This window comes from Calliphora vicina, chromosome 3 (genome assembly GCF_958450345.1).
Source record: "Calliphora vicina chromosome 3, idCalVici1.1, whole genome shotgun sequence".
Classification (NCBI taxonomy): Eukaryota; Metazoa; Arthropoda; class Insecta; order Diptera; family Calliphoridae; genus Calliphora; species Calliphora vicina.
In genome coordinates this window covers 17,923,424-17,946,465 of record NC_088782.1, presented here as the reverse complement: position 1 = coordinate 17,946,465, position 23,042 = coordinate 17,923,424, and the positions used below count along the sequence as shown (strand labels likewise).

At 29.7% G+C, this 23,042-nt stretch overlaps 1 protein-coding gene and 3 non-coding genes across 4 annotated transcripts in view; all 4 read right to left on the bottom strand.

The window, feature by feature from the left end:
- Nucleotides 1-5,437, bottom strand: part of Sarm (sterile alpha and armadillo motif) — a 199,581-nt gene extending 194,144 nt beyond the window's left edge. Inside the window, exon 1 of the mRNA XM_065502918.1 lies at nt 5,226-5,437. The gene's annotated coding sequence lies outside the window, so the exon portion shown is untranslated. The remainder of the gene's footprint in view (nt 1-5,225) is intronic.
- Nucleotides 5,438-15,534: 10,097 nt separating this feature from the next.
- TRNAR-ACG (transfer RNA arginine (anticodon ACG)) lies at nt 15,535-15,607 on the bottom strand. The gene has a single exon. It is a non-coding gene; the product is annotated as a tRNA-Arg (tRNA).
- A 955-nt stretch (nt 15,608-16,562) lies between these two features.
- On the bottom strand, nt 16,563-16,635 carry TRNAR-ACG (transfer RNA arginine (anticodon ACG)). Its single transcript has one exon. It is a non-coding gene; the product is annotated as a tRNA-Arg (tRNA).
- Nucleotides 16,636-22,639: 6,004 nt separating this feature from the next.
- On the bottom strand, nt 22,640-22,712 carry TRNAR-ACG (transfer RNA arginine (anticodon ACG)). The gene has a single exon. It is a non-coding gene; the product is annotated as a tRNA-Arg (tRNA).
- Between the last annotated feature and the right edge of the window lie 330 nt (nt 22,713-23,042).

The following is a 23,042-nucleotide window of genomic DNA, read 5'->3' as shown; positions in this document are numbered from 1 at the left end:
CTTGACTTCAAATATAACGATTTTAACGGCTGATTTAAAAGTAGCAGAATGCTTTCAAATAGCAGTGCTGTAATAGCAAACTGTAACATATCTGTGGGCATTAGAGTGCTCCAAAAAAATAAAACTGCGAATTTTGACCGTCCCCCACTCTAGAATTGTTCTATGTATTGTAGAAACACATTGTGTAAAATATTAGGATGATAGGATAACGTTAACTGGTGGCGCAACGACGCTGAAGTTTTGAGGTGCATTTACAAGGGGAAAATATGCAATTTTTTCAGTTTTTGTAAAAATTTTGCCATTAAATAATGACTTTTACAATTTAATTTAAAAGAATCGAAATATGTACCTAATTGTCGTTATAATAAGATATAAAAGACAAAAATTGGTGAAAAAATGTTAACGTTATTAAAAAATCGCCAGGCCATTAACGTGTCTCAGGCCACTAGAACAAGAAATTTATGAACAAAATTAACATATTTTGAGAAATATTAAAATAAAAGCTTATTTTTACTTAAAATATATGCATATTTACTTGTATATGAGTTTTTGTCCTCGTAGGATACCGTTAACCTATTCACAGGTATGACCAAAAAAATTAAATTTTTTTAACGGCAGTTTCAAAACTCCAATTTCAAATTTTTAAAAATTTTGTTAAACAAATTTCAGAATTTTTTGATCATCACATGGGGATTTATTGACAACATAATAGGGAATAAAAATGTGAAAAAACTATGTCAATACCTCCTATAGTTTTTCCGTACCTGCGATATAAATTTTTCGATTTTCGAGAAAAACAAATTATTTGGCCATATTTTGGGGAATGACCAGAATTTCATTACTGTAATGATTTTTAAGTAAAAGCTATTCAGAATAATATAGTCCAGGTAATTTTAAATATAGTCTGAAAGTTTGACTAAAATCGGAAAACTTTAATCTTTAAATCGTGAAGGTCAAAGGTCAATTTTTTCAATATTTGGAATTTCTCATGGAAAGATAGCGAAATATTATATATTTTTGGGCCGATTTTGATGAAACTTAAGAAAAATATAACATAAAGTCTGGTATTTACAATAACAGTACAAAAATGGAAATTAACCCTTAAGAGCACTTGGGGTCCAAATGAACCTGAACTTTTAAAATCACGAAAAACACAGTCATTTTGACCCCAAGTACTCTTAAGGGTTAATTTCCATATGGACACAGCCATTCTGAGGGGGTGAGAAATTCCAATTCAGGATGATATTACTAGGCCAGTAGTAAAATCTCCAAAGGGTTTAGCGTTCCCAGACCAAAAGTATTTTGTCTTTATTTTTTCTGTCGTTTATGGCCAAAAATTCGGAGTTATTGGCGAAAATTAATGGGAAAAACAAAGGGAAAAAAATTATAATTTTTTGAAGACTTTCACATATTTAAAACAAAATAACTTCGTTAGTCCGAGACCTGTCTTTGTAATGGTTCATAATCTGACAACATATGGATTCCGCGTCAAAAGAATTGCTCATCTTTTGCAGCCAAGAACGAATCAAGCCAATTTCGGATACTCTGTTCCAAAGTGAAGCGTATTCCGATCGAAACAAATAGTTGTCGGACTGGGCAAGGTCTGGACTATAAGGCGGGTGAGGCAAAACTTCACAATCAGTTCTTTATAAATAGTTTTTAACAGGTATTGCAACATGTGGCCGAGCGTTGTCATGGAATATTACGGTTTCATGTCTGGCCATATATTCTGGGCATTTTTCGGCAAACGAATCAGTTGCGTTCGGTACAGGTTCCCTGTGGGGGTCTGGTCAGATTTCAGCAGCTCATAATAGATAGGGTCCTTTTGCTCCTACCAAATACAGAGATTTACCTTAGTGCCATCGATATTTGACTTTGATGTTAATTCGACTGGTTGGCCGGGCTTCACATACAGTCTCTTACACCTCTGGTTATTGTAATGGATCCATTTTTCATCGCATGTAATGATTCGGTGCAAAAATGGTTTTCTGTTATAGCGTTTAAGCATCATTTCGGACACACAAAATTGTCTTTAATAGTACCACGGCTTCATCCAATTTCTCTGCTTTTGGATGAATCCTGTTGCTCGCAGACGTTTTGAAATTGCTGCTTGAGTAGCTTCCAATGATTTTGCAAGCTCTTGTTGAGTTTGACAACAATCTTCATGGAGTAATGCCTCCAATTTGGCTGACCTGGATGATATTTGCCTTCCCTGACAAAATCTCCACTTCTGAACCGATCAAACCATCTTTCGCACGATGGAACACATTCACCATAAGCTGTGGTTTCCATCTTTGCTAATGCCCTCGCAATTCTAATTTCTCATGTGGATTTAAATGTAGCATCTAGAAACCAAGATAATTATCTCAGACTCGTGGAGACGTAATGAAAAATTGTAGAATATAAGTAAATGAAATCAATAGTAAGCACATAACGTTTTCACTTCGGAGATGAAGTTGTCCACCAGAGACACTAAATAGTGTGAACATCCCATAGTCTGATCACGTTACATTCCCTGGTATTCATTTAGATAGATGCCTTATTGCGCGACGGCACATAGTAGCTAAGTGGCTCCATATGAAACTAAAAGCTTCTAATTTACACTACCATAAAATCAATTTGGACATACGGAATCTAATTATGGGGAACAGCAAGAAATATCAGTATAGATCTCATACAGAGGGCACAATTCAAAATTCTTAGATCCATGACGGAAGCTCCATGGTACATAAGAAATGAGATCATTCACAGAGACTTAGATGTGCCTTTGGTGATGGATGAATTTAGAAAAACTCATGAAGCTTATTTATCAAAATTAAATCATCATCATCCGAACCCGCTCGCAAGGCTACTTGCAGTAACTCAAAACAGATCAAAGTTACGTAGAACTGATTTACCACTCTTCGTATTGTAAGGCCTAGAACAAGGCGTATTAATCAGGTGAGAGCGTCTCGACAACAAAGACAATATTTCTTAGTTGTCAAGAGGCTGAGAATGTCAAAAGTAATATGGCATATGAAAAATATAAAAAACAAACAAATAAAGTATCATTTATTGGTAGTTGGCTCTAACACGGTATTTTTTGGAAGATTCAATATTAAAAACGTCGAACGGGAATAAAAAGTTTGGTGATTCCAGTGGAACTATCCAGTTATCCATTTAGCTATGTCCGTCTGTCTGTGTAAAACCCTCGCACGTCCAAAATACACATCCAAATTCTTCCAAGGAATTTGGTATTGAAAATCAGCAGGAAAACAAATCTCATGGACTAAAATTGGAGTCAATCTCTAAAAAATTTGATGTATTTTCACCAAAAAAATTCCAATATTGCTTATTTTGTTTACTGCAAAGCTTTGAAAAAATTTTTTAAAACAATTTTCAGTTTTTTTATTATTTTCAATTCAAATATTGTGAATGTCAACAACAAACAGTAAACAACTTTTTGACACTTTCAAACACATCATAAATAAATAAACAATAATCAGCTGGGCTCGTAATTTCACCTTATTTAATACACCTTGGCCTAGACATTAAAGGCAGAAACAATATTAGAATAAACGTATAATAAAACAGAGACTTTTTCGGCATGCATTGGTCGCTCTTGGAACTCATATGGATTGGTATCATACCAAATTTTGACTTACCCATTATTGATGACGTACCCATTCACCGGAAAATGGGTGAAGCGCGCGTATCGTTGCCCAAACAGAACACCCATTTTGATAAAACGATTTTATCATTTGCACGAGTTGTTGAACGCTATATCCGATCATGGTGATTTGGCACAACAAACTGATTAAATGACAGCCAATTTGACAGATGTAGCTTGAGAAATATGGCCGCTATCAACTGTCAAAGTTGGGAAGTCCCTATTGGAAAACCCTTTATTTAGAAATGTTTAAATGACAGATGTAGCTTCCACAATATGGCCGCTATGAACTGTCAAAGTTCGTAAGTCCCAATTGGAAAACCCTTTATTTATAAATTTTGTTCTTTTGGTAAAATTGTTTATGAGTTGTTGAAATTGATGGCTGATTTGTTTATTTTTTCCCTTCTCCCCAACAAATTTTTGATAAAAACCAACAATATTTATTTTAAAAACTAAAAATATGATGTTTTAAATCACATTTTCCATAGACAAAAACAACACAAAAACCAAAACACATCCGTTTGAAAACTTAGAAGATAAAAAGAAAAGTGAAATAAAACAAAAATAAAAAAATATAACTTAAAAATAATTTAAAAGATATTAAATAGAATAGAAAAACATAAACTAAAACCAAAACTATAATAATAATAATCACAATAATTATAAACTTACCGAAAAACAAAACAAGCATTCGAACACACAGAGATATACAGACGGAGGGACGGACGTATGGATGGATGGTTAGACAGCCAGCCAGCCAGCCGGTCGTTGAATTTGAAAAGCACAAAACTACAAAAAATATCTATCGATAGTCGAAGAAAAACAAAACTTAAATAAACAATTCTTCCATAAATAAAATAGATAAAGACCAAGAAACTGACTGATGAGTTGAATTATTTTAAAGACAACAAAAACATTAATAGAAAACCAATACTCGTATCTATCTAAAACCAATCTACAAAAGGCTTGGTCGTTTGGCTGGTTGGTTGGCAAAAGCAATTCTATTTGGCCATATGTTTAAATTACGATTTATTTTTTTTAAATTTTGTATTTTTTTTTAATTTAATTTGTTGGTTTGTTGTCTATTTCCAAATACAATTTTAAAAGAAATTTATTAATAGACAGACAACGTATGTATTTCTTTAAATTTCTGGTTTATTTTATTTTTGGTTATACTTTGGATTTTTTTTTTTTTAAAAAACCAAAATAAAATTTTCTGCTTTAAACTTTCAAAACGCTTTGAATGGAATTTTTGATTTGATTCGTATTTAGTTCTTTAATACATATTTTGTTTACGTTAAGGCTTATTTAATTTGGTATTCAAAATATTTGTTTTAAACCGAAATAAGGCGGTATTTTTAGCTTTTATTTGCTTCAAGTCAAGCTTATCAATTTTAACTTTACACTCGTTTGATTTAAGATTATGCAAAATAAATATTGAAACAAACAAATATGTACATAGGTACCTAAATGATAATTATTTTCTATTTTTAGCTAATAATAATTTATTATTATTAATTTTTCAAACATTTTCAATATTATATCTTTGAATTTCATTTATTGACGTTGCACTCACTTTTGTAAAGAAATTTAGCTGGTTTTGTTTCACTGTAAATCGTAAACATTAAAATTGTTGTTGTTTTTTTTTTGTATTTTATAATTCAATTACAGTTTTGTTGTATTTTTTTTATAAATATTTTTGGGTTTGTTTTTATTTGTTGTTGGTTTTTTTATATTTTGTTTTATTATTTATTTTCGTTAAATTCACTTCATTTTTTTCTTTTTTTTGTTGGTTTGTCCGAAATTGTTGTTCCGTCTAACGAACCGTTTCGTTGCGCTTAAAAATGTTTACTGGCCCGCCGCACGAGATGCACACACGAGTAAATTGCTTCAGCAGCAGCGGCCGCTCCACCAGCTGTTTTTGTTTCTTGTTGTGTGTGTTTTTTTAGGTTTGTTTGTCGTTGCCGTTGTATGTAAAAGTACCAAACTGGCAGCGGCGACCGGAGGTATTTCGTAGTTGCTGCTGCCTAAAATGTGTGCTGTGCTTTTGTGGTTTTATTTTTCGTTTGTATTGTGTTTTTGGTTCTGTGAGCTGAAATAAAAGAATCATCTTTGACGCAGAGAAGAGTCGACTATAGGATGACCTATCTAGGTCTTGTCATATCGCTAGCTACGTGACTGGTTACTAGGGGTTAAAATCGGATTGAGTTCCGAACTAACACAAAACTTTTCACATGATTAGTTCCAAAGTGATAGGGAACGGTTCCAGTTCTAATAGATTATATGAAGGGACCTGTCACAGAGTGTCGGATCTAACCTTAAAGCATTCAAAACCGATTCCGACAATGATTGGATTTTATGACAACACCGAATATTAGTCCCTGTGTTTGACTTCCAAATTAATACAAGTAAGTTATAGTTTAGTTTCGGCTTTAAAAGTTTAATCTATCAAATTGGAAATCTCATTCCTGATTTTAATAAAAAATAGAGGGGTTTTAAAAATAAACGCAATACAACTCTCATTTATAGGCCGCGTCACAAAGGTAGTTTGGTAACATACTTTATCGGAGATTCAATAGGTTGTGTTTCAGTGTTCGTTTGATACTTCAATGACCACTCATTACTAAATAATCGATGAAGTAATGAGTAGACTTTTGCAAAATCCATAACTTTATGCGTCATATGCGGGAAGTTTTGCTTTACTTCTATAATTTGAAAAAAAGTGCCGCCGAAGCACATGGATTTTTCACCGAAGCTTATGGTGTAACTTCTTCATCGGTTTCAAGATACGAGGGATGGTTTGTGCGGTTTACAAGTGGTGATTTTGACATGGAAGACAATGATTGCCCAGGAAAGCCAAAATGTTTAAAGTCTAAGAATTGGAGGCATTATTAAATGAAGATTGTTGTCAAACTTAAAAAGAGCTTTTGAAAAAAATCATTGGCAGCTACTCAATCAGCAATATCAAAACGTTTGCTAACAGCAGGATTCACCCAAAAACAGGGAAATTAGGTATCATACAAATTGATCATGTTTGCACCGAATAATTACTTGCGATGAAAAATGGATCCATTACGATAACCCAAAGCATAAGAGACCGGCCAACCAGCCAAATCGACAACAAAGCCTCTAAGATAATGCTCTGTAATTGGTGGGTCCTATATATTTTGAGCTGCTGAAATTTTGTCATACTATCACATGGAACCTGTAACGAACGCAACAGATTCGTTTAGGCGATCATTGCCCGAAAAACGACTAGAATATACGGCCAGAGATGAAACGCTAGGAACATGTTGCAATACCTGTTAAAAACTAATTAGAAAGAAGTGATTGGGAAGTTTTGCTCAGCCGCTGTATAATCCAGACCTTGACCCGTTCGACCACTATTTGTTTCGATCGATTATTACGAAAATTATTTATGCATCGAATCCATTACGATAATAACCCGAAGCGTAAGAGATATTATGTGAAGCCCGGCTAACCAACCAAATCGAATTTTTGTTTTTTCTCATCATCTTTATAGTACAGACCGTGCTCCGCCGCACCACTATTTGTTTCGATGAATGCAGAACGCTCTCTCTGGGATATGCATCACTTCAGAACAGTGTATTCGAAATTAGCTTGATTCATAGCTAACAATGACCAATACTTTGAATTAATTTATACTGTACAAACGTTTCAAAATAAAAGCTAAAAATTAAAATCAACTACCGCATTCTTAAGTCATAAATCCAATAGTAAATGCGAAGTGTTTGTTCATAATCAATAAACTCAAGAACTAATAAACCAAATTTGAAAACAATCAGTTCTATGGGACGTGAGGAGTGCTTCCATGAAGTAAACAAACAAAATATTACTCCTAAAGTTGAAATGATATAAAGTCTCTGAGCCTAATCTCACAAAGATTTTTCACTCGGAATAATTTAATGGACAATATAAGAAAAAAGGAATGAAATTAAACAAAATAGTTACGATTTGTAAATATTGTTACGAAATTGTACTTGAATTCAAATATAACGATTTTAACGGCTGATTTAAAGTTGCAGAATGCTTTCAAATAGCAGTGCTGTAATAGCAAACTGTAACATATCTGTGGGCATTATTAACATTGAATAAAAGCTTTGACCATTGATCGTAAGTATGCCAACGCTGTTTGCTGCGACCGTATATTCGAATTCGAATATTCAGTTAAAGAACATTGAAATAGACCTTTCTAGATGGTAATGCAGTGTTATAAATAGTGGCAGAGGTTGCAGTCGTGAGTGAGTTTATCAGAGACGCTATTCGAATAAACATCAACTGAGTGCCTTAAAGTGTGCTGTATTTTTCAAGTGAATTCGTGTACATTATAAAGTGTCTGTATTTCTGAGAATTTATAAACGTGTATAAAAAAAAACATTGAGTGACTATTTAATTCTGTTGTTGTTGTTGTACATTTGAATAAATAAAGAGTTGTTACCATTTTCAAACTACTAAACGGCTTTTATTTGCAATCAAAAGTATCCGGTTTATTTAAAGGAAATAAACTAACGTTTTGAAAAGGTTAAAACGTAACAATATTATTTAAATTATTTGAAGGATGGATTATTACCAACTAGAAGAAGAAGTAGGATAGTTCAGGTTAAATGTAGATTTGTATGTATATTTAGTTTTGTGGGTCTATGATGAATATTTCGATGAGTTACAAACAGAATGGCAAAATCAATATACCCCCATCTTTTTTATGGTGGGTATAATAAGGAGAATCGGTAAGTATTGTTTTTGGCGAAAACACAATTTTTGAAAGAACCTAAGTCATTCACTTTTTAAAACTGAACATTTCGTTGACTATTCTCAAAGAAAAAACTTTTGAAATTATAAATAGCACAATTTAAAATGGATTTTGACATGATGTATACATCTAGTACTCGTTGAAAATGTGAATTTTTAAAGTAAATTCCTAGATTTTCAGTTTGTGGAAAATAGGAAAGGCAGCGTGATTAGACGGTTAAATGTTTTCTATCCACTCAAAAACCAAACGAGAAGAGACAATTTTAACAAACTTGCTCACATAAGTATCAAGATTTGTTGACTTTGCTTTACCATTAAAATACCATTACTGAAATAATCCAAATTAGCGTTACCTTTTGACCATTTCAAATCGGTAGCCAACCTTGATATATATTGATCTGTAATCGTACAATAAATCTTCAAAACGTTTTTCATTTCGCCTCATTGCCAAGTTAAGTTATATGACACTCCGTAGTTTGAAACATACACACCACCAAACTGTGACTATAATATTGTTAAAAAACTTGTAACAATATTGAAATGGTTACAATAACCATGCCCACCTATATTTTTTCTCTGCGTGTAGTGCTGGACATTGTCATGAGAAATGAAACGAGCCAAAACAGAGTTATAACATGGGGTTTAAGCGGCCACCTGGCCGATCTTGACTATGCCTACATATGCCTTCTAATACACAGTCACTCTGACTGGTGCAAAGCCTTCAAATGGTAGAGACAGAAGCTGCAAAGGCAGGACTCAAAATAAATATAAATGGGAGGTAGAAGGTAATGCCAGTAAATGCAACATTCAACCGGCCATTCTCTATCCAAGACATCAAACTATAGGATATTCACCACTTTTGCTACTTGGGTATCATCATAACATAGACTGGAGGCAAGCTTTCGGCCAACTAAACACAGTGTGGAAATTACCATCAATCTCCACCAGCACTAAGATAACAATTTTCAATTCGTGTGTTATGGCTGGCCGTGAAACGTGGAATATCTCTGCTAGAGACGTAAAAACTTTGCAAGTTTTCACCCACAAATGCCTAAGAAGAATATTAAAAATCTACTGGCCCAACTGAATATCGAACACACTCCTCTGGACAGTCACACTTCAAAACCAAATACGTTCCGAAGTTTTGAGAAGGAAATGACGAAGGCCGCAATGCCATTGACTGGAATCCGCAAGTTAGCAGAAGGAGAGGACGGTCTGCCCACACTTGGCGAACAGAGTTAAACATAGAAGCTTCGCGAGCAGGAAAATCTGGAATGAAATCAAGAATCTACCATCAAATAGAAACGATTGGAAATCTTTTTTTAAACCCTATCCCAATAAGCAACCGAAAAATTTAAATTCAAGTATTGGAAATTTTATTGGAATTCAACTTGAATTTCAGCCCCTTTTTCAAGCATTTTTAACGTTATAAAATGTTTAAACCATAGAGAATAGACATAGAGCGGAAACTCTCCTGTCAAAGACCTAACTCAGTTGTCAGAAACCTAAGTGGTGAGAATGTATTAATAGAAAAAACTATGTGAAAACAAAAACAACACTCGTATGTATGATAATTTTGAGTAATTTTTTTGTTTGAGTTTTTTTCTAGTTTCCGCACTATGTTTCTCTATGGTTCAAACTTATTTGGAAATTTTTCTTTTCTTGTCAAACAAATAATAAAAACGAATGAAATATTTTAAAAACAGAAGAACTAATATAAAAATGTTAACTGTTAATAAGCAGAATTAAAGTACATAAGCAAGTCCATTAGCAAAACATATGTAAGTAAAATCAAAATATGTTATTAAAAGAAAAAGATTCACATTATATTCTTTATTTTTTCCGACTTCCCGCAGAATGTTACATCTCCTTCTAAATCCCAACAATTTCCAAAAATGTCTACAGATGAAATGCACCTACATACATACATATATTTGGCTTCTAAATAAGATTTCGATAATGCTAAAAAAGAAATAGTGAAGATTGCATAAATCATACTTTTAAATGTAAATTTATTTATATTTTGCAAAACTATACGTACTTTAATGTACGTATAGTTTTGCAAAATAAAAATAATAAAAACCAAATTTGTTGTTGAATTTAGAACTAGTTTAAAATCAAAGTTTGAATTCTACTATTTTTCTACTTGTATTGATCTATAATTCAAGGGTTGAATTAAACTATATTTCAAAGCTTTAATTCAAGTATATTTTCGATTTGTATTTCACTGTAATTCAAGGCTAGAATTCAACTATACTAACATTGTAATGTTCGACTTGAATTCAAGTTTCCTTTTCACTGGAGAATGCTATTGAAATCAAGTATAATACAGATTTTTGATTAGAAAAGTGCTTTTGAGTTTGTCTCTTGAAAGTATAGCCTGATACCATATATATCATAATCCCATGCAACAGCTACTGACTTTATAAACTTCAGTGACTAAACTACCTATTGTAGAGTGCAGCAAAAAATGTAATTCCCATTCATACGCTCTCAATCTGAAATTAAGTAGCAAAATGCAAACTTTGGTTTTAAACAAACCAAATGTTTTTTTTTTTTGTTAAGTCTTTAATTTGTTTTTGTTTTAAATTCAATGTTCATATGTATATCTTTCAAATTATTCAAAGCATTCATCATGCATTTTTCACACTTGAAGTGCGATATTAAATCTGTGTAATTCAGATGTTTTATTTCGCTTTGTTTTTAACAAAACTCATACAAAATAATACTCATAAATATTTACGGATTAGAGAATAGTTATTACTTTGTTATTGTTTTTGATTAGATTCTTGGGTGAGTGAATGTGTTTTCAATATTTGCAGATTTGAAATGCAAGCGTGTGTTTATTTTCAATACAAATGAGTTGTAAAATATTCTGATGGCTGTTTTGTGGCTTTTAGAATTATCTGAATATAAACAAACGTTTTTATTTTCATGGTAATTATTATAAAATCAAAAATATGGTAGCAGTATTGATTTGGTCATGCCGTTTGTAACATATTGAAATATTGTTCTTAAAACAAAAATATATACAATATACATTATTGTGGGTTCTTATAAAATTCTAAAACGATCTTGCAATGTCCGTCCTTCTGTTGTTGGCACGATAGGGTCCATACAATCTTGGAGCACTCTAGTGCCCATATTATATTGCTGGTGGGTACATAAGATTCGGCACTGCCGAATATAATACTCTTATTTGTTTTTTTTGCTGATTACTCTGCAACTCATGCTTACATATTGATGGATCCATAGATACATACATATTTACTACTACGACTTGTGGAATGTCAGATTTGACGTTGAAGTAATTTCTGTTTTGTTTTGATTTTTGTTATTGCTACATTACGCAGCGACTGAGGGTTTAATGTTTGTTGTTGTTGTTGTTATTTGGAATATTTCAGATGCACTGCAGTGTGACCTAGAGAGATGGCAACAAAGTTGTAATGAGTCTTTTTATTATTTTTCTGGTTTTAAGGTCGTTTGGGTTATAGGATTTTACAGAGGCGGGAAAAGAGGTTTCTTTTATTTAGTTTAGCCTACAGTTTTATAGGACAAACAATGTGGAAGGACACACAGTAATTTCGAAACATTTTGTTTTGACTAAAATTCGGTAGCTTGTGAACTGTGGGGGATCTCTTAATAAAATTTCACATAGTTAAAACCATAGATAAATACACATAGATCGGAAACTCTCCTGTCAGTGGCCTAACTCAGTTGCCAAAAACCTAAGTGGTGAGAATTTATTAGGAAAAAGAACTATGTGAAAACAAAGAACACTCGTTTGTGGGATTATTTTGAGAAATTTATGTGTTTGAGCTTTTTTGTAGTCTCCGCTCTATTTATATTTCTACATGGTCAAAAATGAGGTATTTCTGAGTTGATTTTATTACTGATAATGAGTGAATTTTTTAAAAAAAGTTGAGACCCGACATGACCAACTTTCTTTAATCTCCCACCAGTCCTCTTTTCAACTGCAAAACCGATCAAATCAACTCATACTGTGTGAAATTTCATTAAGATATCTTCAGTGGTTCACAACAGCTGATAGCGGCCATATTATTGAAGCTACATCTGTCGAATTGTCTGTCATTTATTCAGTTTGTTTTGCCAAAGCTCCATGGCCAGATATAGCGCTCAGAAACATATGCAAATGATAAAATTGTTTATCAATAAGCTGTTTTTTCGAGCAACGTTGAGGTCCATTTCTGGATGAAAGGGTACGGCAAAACACAACATTTTAAAATTTTGAATGACTCCAAGATCCAAGAGCGTATAGTAAGTACATCCCGAAAAAATCAGTGTTTGGGGTGGATTTTAGGTTGGCTCATATTTATTTGAGAACGTGCACTATGAGTAAGAAGTTAGTCTAAAATTGGGGAAGTAATTATTCAGCCCAGTCATAAATAAAAAAATCGGCGGGAGTTTTTTCCAATTCAAATTCAGTGTTAAAAATGGAAAAAAACTTCCCCTTATTTTTTATTCATGATCGGGCTGAATTTCCTACCCATAGTGCACAGCCAAAAACATTGAAGTATACTCCAAATTAAACAAAATAAAAAAAAACTTAAATACGAGTAAGTATTTAAACATGAAGTTATTTTAGGAACAAAAACAAAAGTATTTTTTTTTAACCACTTATAATTCAACATGAGACGTGTTTCGGTGAGAATTTTAAAAAATTAAAAAGCCATAATTAGCACTATAAAACTGGCAGACATTTTGTACAATGAATTTTGTATTTTTTTACACCTCATCATGTTTTGTATTCTATTGTTCGGTAGTTTTTCTTTCATACTTCTTTAATTTTTATTTTAGTTATTTTTTTTTGTTTGTTTGTTTTTGCAAATATTTGTTATTTACACACCCTCCCACAACATTTTGAAATTAAAAATTTTCAATTAACAACAAAATGAAAAAGAAACAAACAATTTTGTTATAGAAAATAAAGGCATCTTCTTTATTCAACGCCTTAAGTAATTGTTAAATAAAATTTATATAAATAATTTAAATGAAATCCAAAAAAAAAAAACTCACTCTAGCCTTATTTTAATAAGAACCAGATATTTTATTGGATTATAATACGCCTACTTGCCAGCAACAGTTCGATACAAAATCAATAAAAATAAAAAATGAAATCAAAAACAAATAATGAAATTTTTTACAGTGTTGGAGAAAAGTACATATTCGTATGTTAACAGTGAAGAGTTTTGATACACAACTTGAACTTTTTTGAACAAAATTCTAAAGTTTACAACCTAAAGCCAAGGTCGCCTCTCAAAGGGGAAGAACACTAATCGACAAACACAATACGAGTGTGAGCATAACTTGTCAAATCTTCTATAGAAAATCATGTGTATAACAATATTTTCTATAGAAAATCATGTGTATAACAATATTTTCTATAGAAAATCATGTGTATAACAATATTTTCTATAGAAAATCATGTGTATAACAATATTTTCTATAGAAAATCATGTGTATAACAATATTTTCTATAGAAAATCATGTGTATAACAATATTTTCTATAGAAAATCATGTGCATAACAATATTTTCTATAGAAAACCTTGTGTATAACAATATTTTCTATAGAAAACCTTGTGTAAACATTTTTTCTATAGAAAACCTTGTATTTATTTATTTTAATATTTTCTATAGAAAATCTTGTATAAAACAATATTTTCTATAGAAAATCTTGTATAAAACAATATTTTCTATAGAAAACCTTGTATAAAACAATATTTTCTATAGAAAACCTTGTATAAAACAATATTTTCTTGTATAAAACAATATTTTCTATAGAAAATCTATATTTCTATAGATAATATTGTGTATAACAGTTTTTTCTATAGAAAATCTTGTGTATAACAGTTTTTTTCTATAGAAAATCTTGTGTATAACAGATGTTTCTTTAGTGTATAACAGTTTTCTCTATAGAAAATCTAGTATATAAACGATTTTTTTTTCTATAGCAAATCTAGTGTATAACAGCTTTTTCTATAAAAAATCTTGTGTATAACAGTTGTTTCTATAGATAGATTTGTGTATAACAGTTTTTTTCTATAGAAAAATGTCCGTATAACAGTTCTTTATTTAGAAAAAAATCAGTATAACAGTTTTTTCAGAAGAAAATTTGAAGTATAATTGGTTTTCTGTAGATAATCTTGCGTATAACAGTATTTTCTATAGATGATCTTGTGTATAACAGTATTTTCTATAGATGATCTTGTGTATAAGAGTATTAACAAAATTTTGTTTACAACAGTATATTTCATGGAAAATCTTGTGTATAACAGTGTTTCCAGCCAATATTTAATGATTTAAATCCAATAATGTTCTCCAAAACAATTAAAAACAATAAAATAATGATAATAAAACGGAAAACAGATAATAAATTTACAAGCGTTTCACTACCTACGACCAAAAAGACCATCTCCGATGACTTTGAACTTGAACACAGATTGACAGACACAGTTCGTTCACACTGAGTGTTTATGTTTAGCAAGCGATTGAGGTAAATAAATTGAAAATCATGGCTACAAAACAAAAAAACTAAATCATGGAAAGAGGGTTTTAAGACGATCCAACTACATACAATAAAATAAAAATTTAAATTGTCTCAAATATACGACAACAATAATAATAATAATGATAAAAAAATATTAGGAAACGACTCTACACACTCTGTGTGGACAGACAGTGGGTCTGGCGGCCCATTATTATTGTTATTTGTTTTTAAATTTATTTATTTCTCACAACAACAAATAAAACTTCCTTTCTTTTTTTCATGTTGTCTATAGCTACTTTTGTAGATCTATTTTTTTATTTATTTAAATGCTGGACGCAACATTAAAGCTTAATTTTTATAGCGTTTTTTATTAATTAAACAAATAAAAAAATTTAAAATAAGAAACGCTAGAAAACCGTCAACCCAACAATTCTCACACTTAATAGCCACAGCGTCTTTCTATTATTCACTCGTTTGTACTTTGTTTTTCGCTGTTTAATTAAATTTTTATGGCTTCAATGAATTAATTTTAATTATATTTTTCTTTTTATGTTTAATAATGACCTAAATTTTGTTTAAAAAAAATAAAAAAAAAACTTGAACTGCGATCCTGCCAGGAGTCGAACCTGGAATCTTCTGATCCGTAGTCAGACGCGTTATCCATTGCGCCACAGGACCGTTGATTTAAATGTGACAAAGTTTACATTTATACCTTTTAGTAGCTCTTGCTCTCTCAAATGTAATTATTACTTCCTTAAATGTTCTTTTTAGATTCTGAATGAATTAAAATTTTCATAAGTTACCTTTACACCAAGAATGACAAATAAAATATTTGTTTGATATCAAAACCATATTCAAATGGTACTTTTATCAACTTAAAGTACTAAAATTGAAATTTTTAATTATTTTCTATAGAAAAAGTGCTGTAAAGAAATGTTTCTATAGAAAGAACTGTTATACAGAAACATTTCTATACAAAAAACTGTTATACAGGATTTTTTTAAAGAAAGAATTGTTATACGGAAAATTTTCTATAGAAAAAAAACTGTTATAGACAAATTTGTCGATAGAAACCACTGTTATACACAAGATTTTCTATATAAAATATTGTTATACACAAGATTTTCTAAAGAAATAGAAATTTTATATATTAAATACTGTTATATACAAGATTTTCTATAGAAAGTACTGTTATACACAAGATTTTCTATAGAAACTACTGTTATACACAAGATTTTCTATAGAAAATACTGTTATACACAAGATTTTCTATAGAAAATATTGTTATACACAAGATTTTCTATAGAAAATACTGTTATATACAAGATTTTCTAAAGAAATAGAGATTTTCTATATTAAATACAGTTAGTTATACACAAGATTTCCCATAGAAAATACTGTTATACACAAGATTTTGTACAGTTAAACACAAATTTTCTATACAAAATACTGTTATATACAAGATTTTGTTTAAAAGATACTGTTTAAAAATTAGTTTCAAATCAATTTTGTGCAGATTGGATTTGTGTTTTGAATTTGTAAAAAAAACTTTTGGAATAATTTTGAAAATTAAAAAAAAAAAAAAAAAGTAAAAAATCGGTAAATATTAAAAAAAAAAAAAAATTAATTTCTGCGATCCTGCCAGGAGTCGAACCTGGAATCTTCTGATCCGTAGTCAGACGCGTTATCCATTGCGCCACAGGACCGTACTAGCAACCGGTAGCAAATTTTCATGCGCATGCAAACGCATGCTAAACACAATAATTCAAACTATAAAAAGCTTTTTTGATAAGTTCTACCAACCCAATAGGAAATTTATCACAAACAATAAACTCGACACCATAAATATCAAATGAAAATAGAAACAAATGTGCGTTATCAGTGAAGCCAGTGAAAGAGTCATAAATTAAAAAGAAGGGTGTTGCTTTGTTACATGTTGTTTATGGAATTTATAATTTATTTACATATTTTTTTCTTTGAAAACAAAACAACAACAAAACGCTGCATATAACAATTAGCTTTACATGATAATATGCGAAATACGTAGTAACAAACATCGATAGACTTGACTTTTGAAAAAAAAGAGAACTTGTTGATTGTTATAGAAATCAGGTCACACACATTAATCATTTTATGCAATTTTATAACCATTTTATGCACTGCCTCTTAACATTTAATGCCTTCATGATCGCATTTGTTTGTCTCTAACGACTAATTTTATTTATTTTTTTGTTGTTTAACTAAAACTACAGCAGTGTATTTAGTTTGGGATTTATGCATGTAAAACATTCAACTCATTTATATTATTTATGACAAACAATTAAATTTGTATGTAAAAAATTCGAAAAAAAAAAGAATTTAAATAAATGTAAATATTCTTTGTAAACAACAAAAGAAACTAAACTATACAACATGACAGCTATTTACATGAACTACAATAAATGAAGAAATAAAAAAAAACATGACCAGAAAATCAAACTATATTTTCAATTTATCTGTTCTTCACAATTTTTTGGTTTAATTATACCCTACATTTAGTTGTTTTGAAAAATACATATAATAGGATTATGGTTTAATCAATTTGTTTCAAAAAATTTCATGAGTAGAAAGAACCTAAGCTTACAATATGCAAATCATATGTCTGCGATAATAGGGGTTAAAGGTAACAAAAATCCAGTTTATTGACTATACCTTGGTTAATTTTTGGTTATATTTCTACCCAAAATCGACTTTTCATATGAAAAAACTCAAAAATCTAAAATCTTTAATAACTTTTTAAATAAGCATTTAATCGATAAAAGAAGACCGTTCAATCATCACTCCTATTTCTAATCAAAACTCGATTTTTCATATGAAATAACTCAAAAATCTAAAAGCCTTAATATCTTTGTAAATAAGCGTTTAATCGGCAAAAGGAGTTCGATTTGTGATCACTCAGATTTCTTACCAAAAATCGATTTTTCATATTAAAAAACTCAAAAATCTAAAATCCTTAATTACTTTGTAAATAACCGTTTAATCGAGAAAAGGAGTTCGATCTGTGATCACTCATATTTCTTTAAAAAATCTAAAATCCTTAATATCTTTGTAAATAAGCGTTTAATCGAGAAAAGGAGTTCGATCTGTGATCACTCATATTGCTAACCAAAAATCGATTTTTCATATGAAAAAACTAAAAAATCTAAAATCCTTATTATCTTTGTAAATAAGCGTTTAATCCGGAAAAGGAGTTCGATTTCTGATCACTCATATTTCTAATCAAAAATCGATTTTTCATATTAGAAAACTCAACAATCTAAAATCCTTAATATCTTTGTAAATAAGCGTTTAATCGGGAAAAGGAGTTCGATCTGTGATCACTCATATTTCTAGCCAAAAATCGATTTTTCATATTAAAAAACTCAAAAATCTAAAATCCTTAATATCTTTGTAAATAAGCGTTTAATCGACAAAAGGAGTTCGATCTGTGATCACTCATATTTCTAGCAAAAAATCTATTTTTCATATTAAAAAACTCAAAAATCTAAAATCCTTAATATCTTTGTAAATAAGCGTTTAATCGACAAAAGGAGTTCGATCTGTGATCACTCATATTTCTAGCAAAAAATCGATTTTTTATATGAAAAAACTCAAAAATCTAAAATCCTTAATATCTTTGTAAATAAGCGTTTAATAGAGAAAAGGAGTTCGATCTGTGATCACTCATATTTCTAGCCAAAAATCGATTTTTTATATGAAAAAACTCAAAAATCTAAAATCCTTAATATCTTTGTAAATAAGCGTTTAATTGAGAAAAGGAGTTCGATCTGTGATCACTCATATTTCTAACCAAAAATCGATTTTTCATATTAAAAAACTCAAAAATCTAAAATCCTTAATAACTTTGTAAATAAGCGTTTAATCGAGAAAAGGAGTTCGATCTGTGATATTTCTAACCAAAAATCAATTTTTCATATTAAAAAACTCAAAAATCTAAAATCCTTAATATCTTTGTAAATAAGCGTTTAATCGAGAAAAGGAGTTCGATCTGTGATCACTCAATTTCTAGCCAAAAATCGATTTTTCATATTAAAAAACTCAAAAATCTAAAATCCTTAATATCTTTGTAAATAAGCGTTTAATCGACAAAAGGAGTTCGATCTGTGATCACTCATATTTCTAGCAAAAAATCTATTTTTCATATGAAATAACTCAAAAATCTAAAATCCTTAATATCTTTGTAAATAAGCGTTTAATCAAGAAAAGGAGTTCGATCTGTGATCACTCATATTTCTAACCAAAAATCGATTTTTCATATGAAAAAACTAAAAAATCTAAAATCTTTAATAACTTTGTAAATAAGCGTTTAATTGAGAAAAGGAGTTCGATCTGTGATCACTCATATTTCTAACCAAAAATCGATTTTTCATATTAAAAAACTCAAAAATCTAAAATCCTTAATAACTTTGTAAATAAGCGTTTAATCGACAAAAGGAGTTCGATCTGTGATCACTCATATTTCTAGCAAAAAATCTATTTTTCATATTAAAAAACTCAAAAATCTAAAATCCTTTATAACTTGATAAATAAGCGTTTAATCGAGAAAAGGAGTTCGATCTGTGATATTTCTAACCAAAAATCAATTTTTCATATTAAAAAACTCAAAAATCTAAAATCCTTAATATCTTTGTAAATAAGCGTTTAATCGGAAAAAGGAGTTCGATCTGTGATCACTCATATTCCTAACCAAAAATCGATTTTTCATATTAAAAAACTCAAAAATCTAAAACCCTTAATATCTTTGTAAATAAGCGTTTAATCGGCAAAAGGAGTTCGATCTGTGATCACTCATATTTCTAACCAAAAATAAATTTTTCATATGAAAAAACTCAAAAATCTAAAATCCTTAATATCTTTGTAAATAAGCGTTTAATCGGCAAAAGGAGTTCGATCTGTGATCACTCATATTTCTAGCCAAAAATCGATTTTTCATATGAAAAAACTCAAAAATCTAAAATCCTTAATATCTTTGTAAATAAGCGTTTAATCGGCAAAAGGAGTTCGATCTGTGATCACTCATATTTCTAGCCAAAAATCTATTTTTCATATGAAAAAACTCAAAAATCTAAAATCCTTAATATCTTTGTAAATAAGCGTTTAATCGAGAAAAGGAGTTCCATCTGTAATCACTCATATTTCTAACCAGAAAACCGATTTTTCATATTAAAAAACTCAAAAATCTAAAATCCTTAATATGTTTGTAAATAAGCGTTTAATCGAGAAAAGGAGTTCGATCTGTGATCACTCATATTTCTAAACAAAAATCTATTTTTCATATGAAAAAATTCAAAAATCTAAAATCCTTAATATCTTTGTAAATAAGCGTTTAATCGAGAAAAGGAGTACGACCTGTGATCACTCATATTTCTAACCAAAAATCGATTTTTCATATTAAAAAACTCAAAAATCTAAAATCCGTAATAAATTTGTAAATAAGCGTTTAATCAAGAAAAGCAGTTCGATCTGTGATCACTCATATTTCTAACCAGAAATCGATTTTTCATATTAAAAAACTCAAAAATCTAAAATCCTTAATATCTTTGTAAATAAGCGTTTAATTGAGAAAAGGAGTTCGATCTGTGATCACTCATATTTCTAGCCAAAAATCGATTTTTCATATTAAAAAACTCAAAAATCTAAAACCCTTAATATCTTTGTAAATAAGCGTTTAATCAAGAAAAGGAGTTCGATCTGTGATCACTCATATTTCTAAGCAAAAATCGATTTTTCATATTAAAAAACTCAAAAATCTAAAATCCTTAATAACTTTGTAAATAAGCGTTTAATCAAGAAAAGGAGTTCGATCTGTGATCACTCATATTTCTAAACAAAAATCGATTTTTCATATAAAAAAACTCAAAAATCTTAAATCCTTAATATCTTTGTAAATAAGCGTTTAATCGAGAAAAGGAGTTCGATCTGTGATCACTCATATTTCTAAACAAAAATCGATTTTTTATATGAAAAAACTCAAAAATCTAAAATCCTTAATATCTTTGTAAATAAGCGTTTAATAGAGAAAAGGAGTTCGATCTGTGAACACTCATATTTCTAAACAAAAATCGATTTTTTATATGAAAAAACTCAAAAATCTAAAATCCTTAATATCTTTGTAAATAAGCGTTTAATAGAGAAAAGGAGTTCGATCTGTGAACACTCATATTTCTAAACAAAAATCGATTTTTTATATGAAAAAACTCAAAAATCTAAAATCCTTAATATCTTTGTAAATAAGCGTTTAATCGGGAAAAGGAATTCGATCTGTGATCACTCATATTTCTAAAATTCAAAAATCAAAATCCTTAATAACTTTGTAAATAAACGTTTAATAGAGAAAAGGAATTCGATCTGTGATCACTCATATTTCTAACCAGAAAATCTATCATATGAAAAAACTTAAAAATCAAAAAAAAATTAATATCTTTGTAACTAAGCGTTTAATCGAGAAAAGGAGTTCATTCTGTGATCACTCATATTTCTAGCCAAAAATCGATTTTTCATATTAAAAAACTCAAAAATCTAAAATCCTTAATATCTTTGTAAATAAGCGTTTAATCGGGAAAAGGAGTTCGATCTGTGATCACTCATATTTCTAGGCAAAAATCGATTTTTCATATTAAAAAACTCAAAAATCTTAAATCCTTAATATCTTTGTAAATAAGCGTTTAATCGGGAAAAGGAGTTCGATCTGTGATCACTCAAATCTTTGACCAAAAATTAATTTTTCATTTCATAGCTCTTTCTTCACTAATCACCTTAATGAGCATCTCGAACTGGAACATTATAGTTAAAGGGGTTTTCATTTATTAAAAAAAATTCAACTAAAACTCAAATTTGTATGCTCCGTTTTTTACAAATGCACTTTTATTTGTCATAAAAATCATTAAAATTAGCATAAAAATGATTATTATGGCACAATAATTTTTTTGTGTTAAGCTAAATCGAACATGACATAAATTGTCGTATGTCGAATTTTTCTGTTCAACTTTTTGTGGCAAATAGTTGCCACCAGCTTTTGTAAACAAATTTTAAAATATATAAGTACTGTGACACAACATTTATCATTTATTAGAATTAATTAAACACAGTTTTCAACCTAAAAGACACACTTTGAAACAAATACAAGCATTTTGGTATCAAATGGCTCTTGTTATTTGAAAGGTGGTTTTTTTGAATACAAATTTCAGTTCTTTCAACAAAAAATGCGTAAAATATATACAATACAAAATTGTATTGAAATTTACCAAGAATTTTAGGCATTTTAATAAATGCACTTGTTATGGGCCAAAACAAAAATTTAAAGAGACTGAACTGGTTTTCTATTATTTTTTTTAACGTATGTACTTGTCATTTAATTTTTGTATTTAAGCTGAAAATTTGTTTTAGTTCTATTCAATACGTTTTGCTAGCTGCTATGTTCTTGAGAAAAAATATTGTAATAAAAATTAATATTGATGGCAGACAAGATAGTCGTCAGTCAGTCACGTTAATTTAAATACGATTTATTTGAATTTGTAATCTTTACTACAAGAGACAGAAGTTAGTAAGTAATGGATTTCCATTATTTAAATGTTTGATTTAATATGGAAAAATAAAAATTTCTTCTTATTTGAATTTATAAATTTCAATTTATTTTAAAATTAAATAAAAAAAAAGTAAAAAAAATTTCTTCGATCCTGCCAGGAGTCGAACCTGGAATCTTCTGATCCGTAGTCAGACGCGTTATCCATTGCGCCACAGGACCACATGTCTGCTTTAAGTCACAGTTCTGTTACGACACTATGGGTATAGTAGCTGTTAAAAGAACAATAGAAATATACTTTAGCTTTAAATAATTAAATAGGTATTTAACTATAAATAGTTCTAATTTATTGAAGATAATACAGTGGAACAGAAATACAAAAGAATTTAAGATTTAAATTTACTTTTACTTTTAAAAAAGATTCTACAAAAAATAAGTCTTTGGGGTTTGAAATAAACGTGGACCGAATATAATGGAAAACGCTCTGTGTATCTTGCGTATCGTGAAGATTATTAAATACTGATATCACTTAGTTTTTAATTTTCTCTAAGA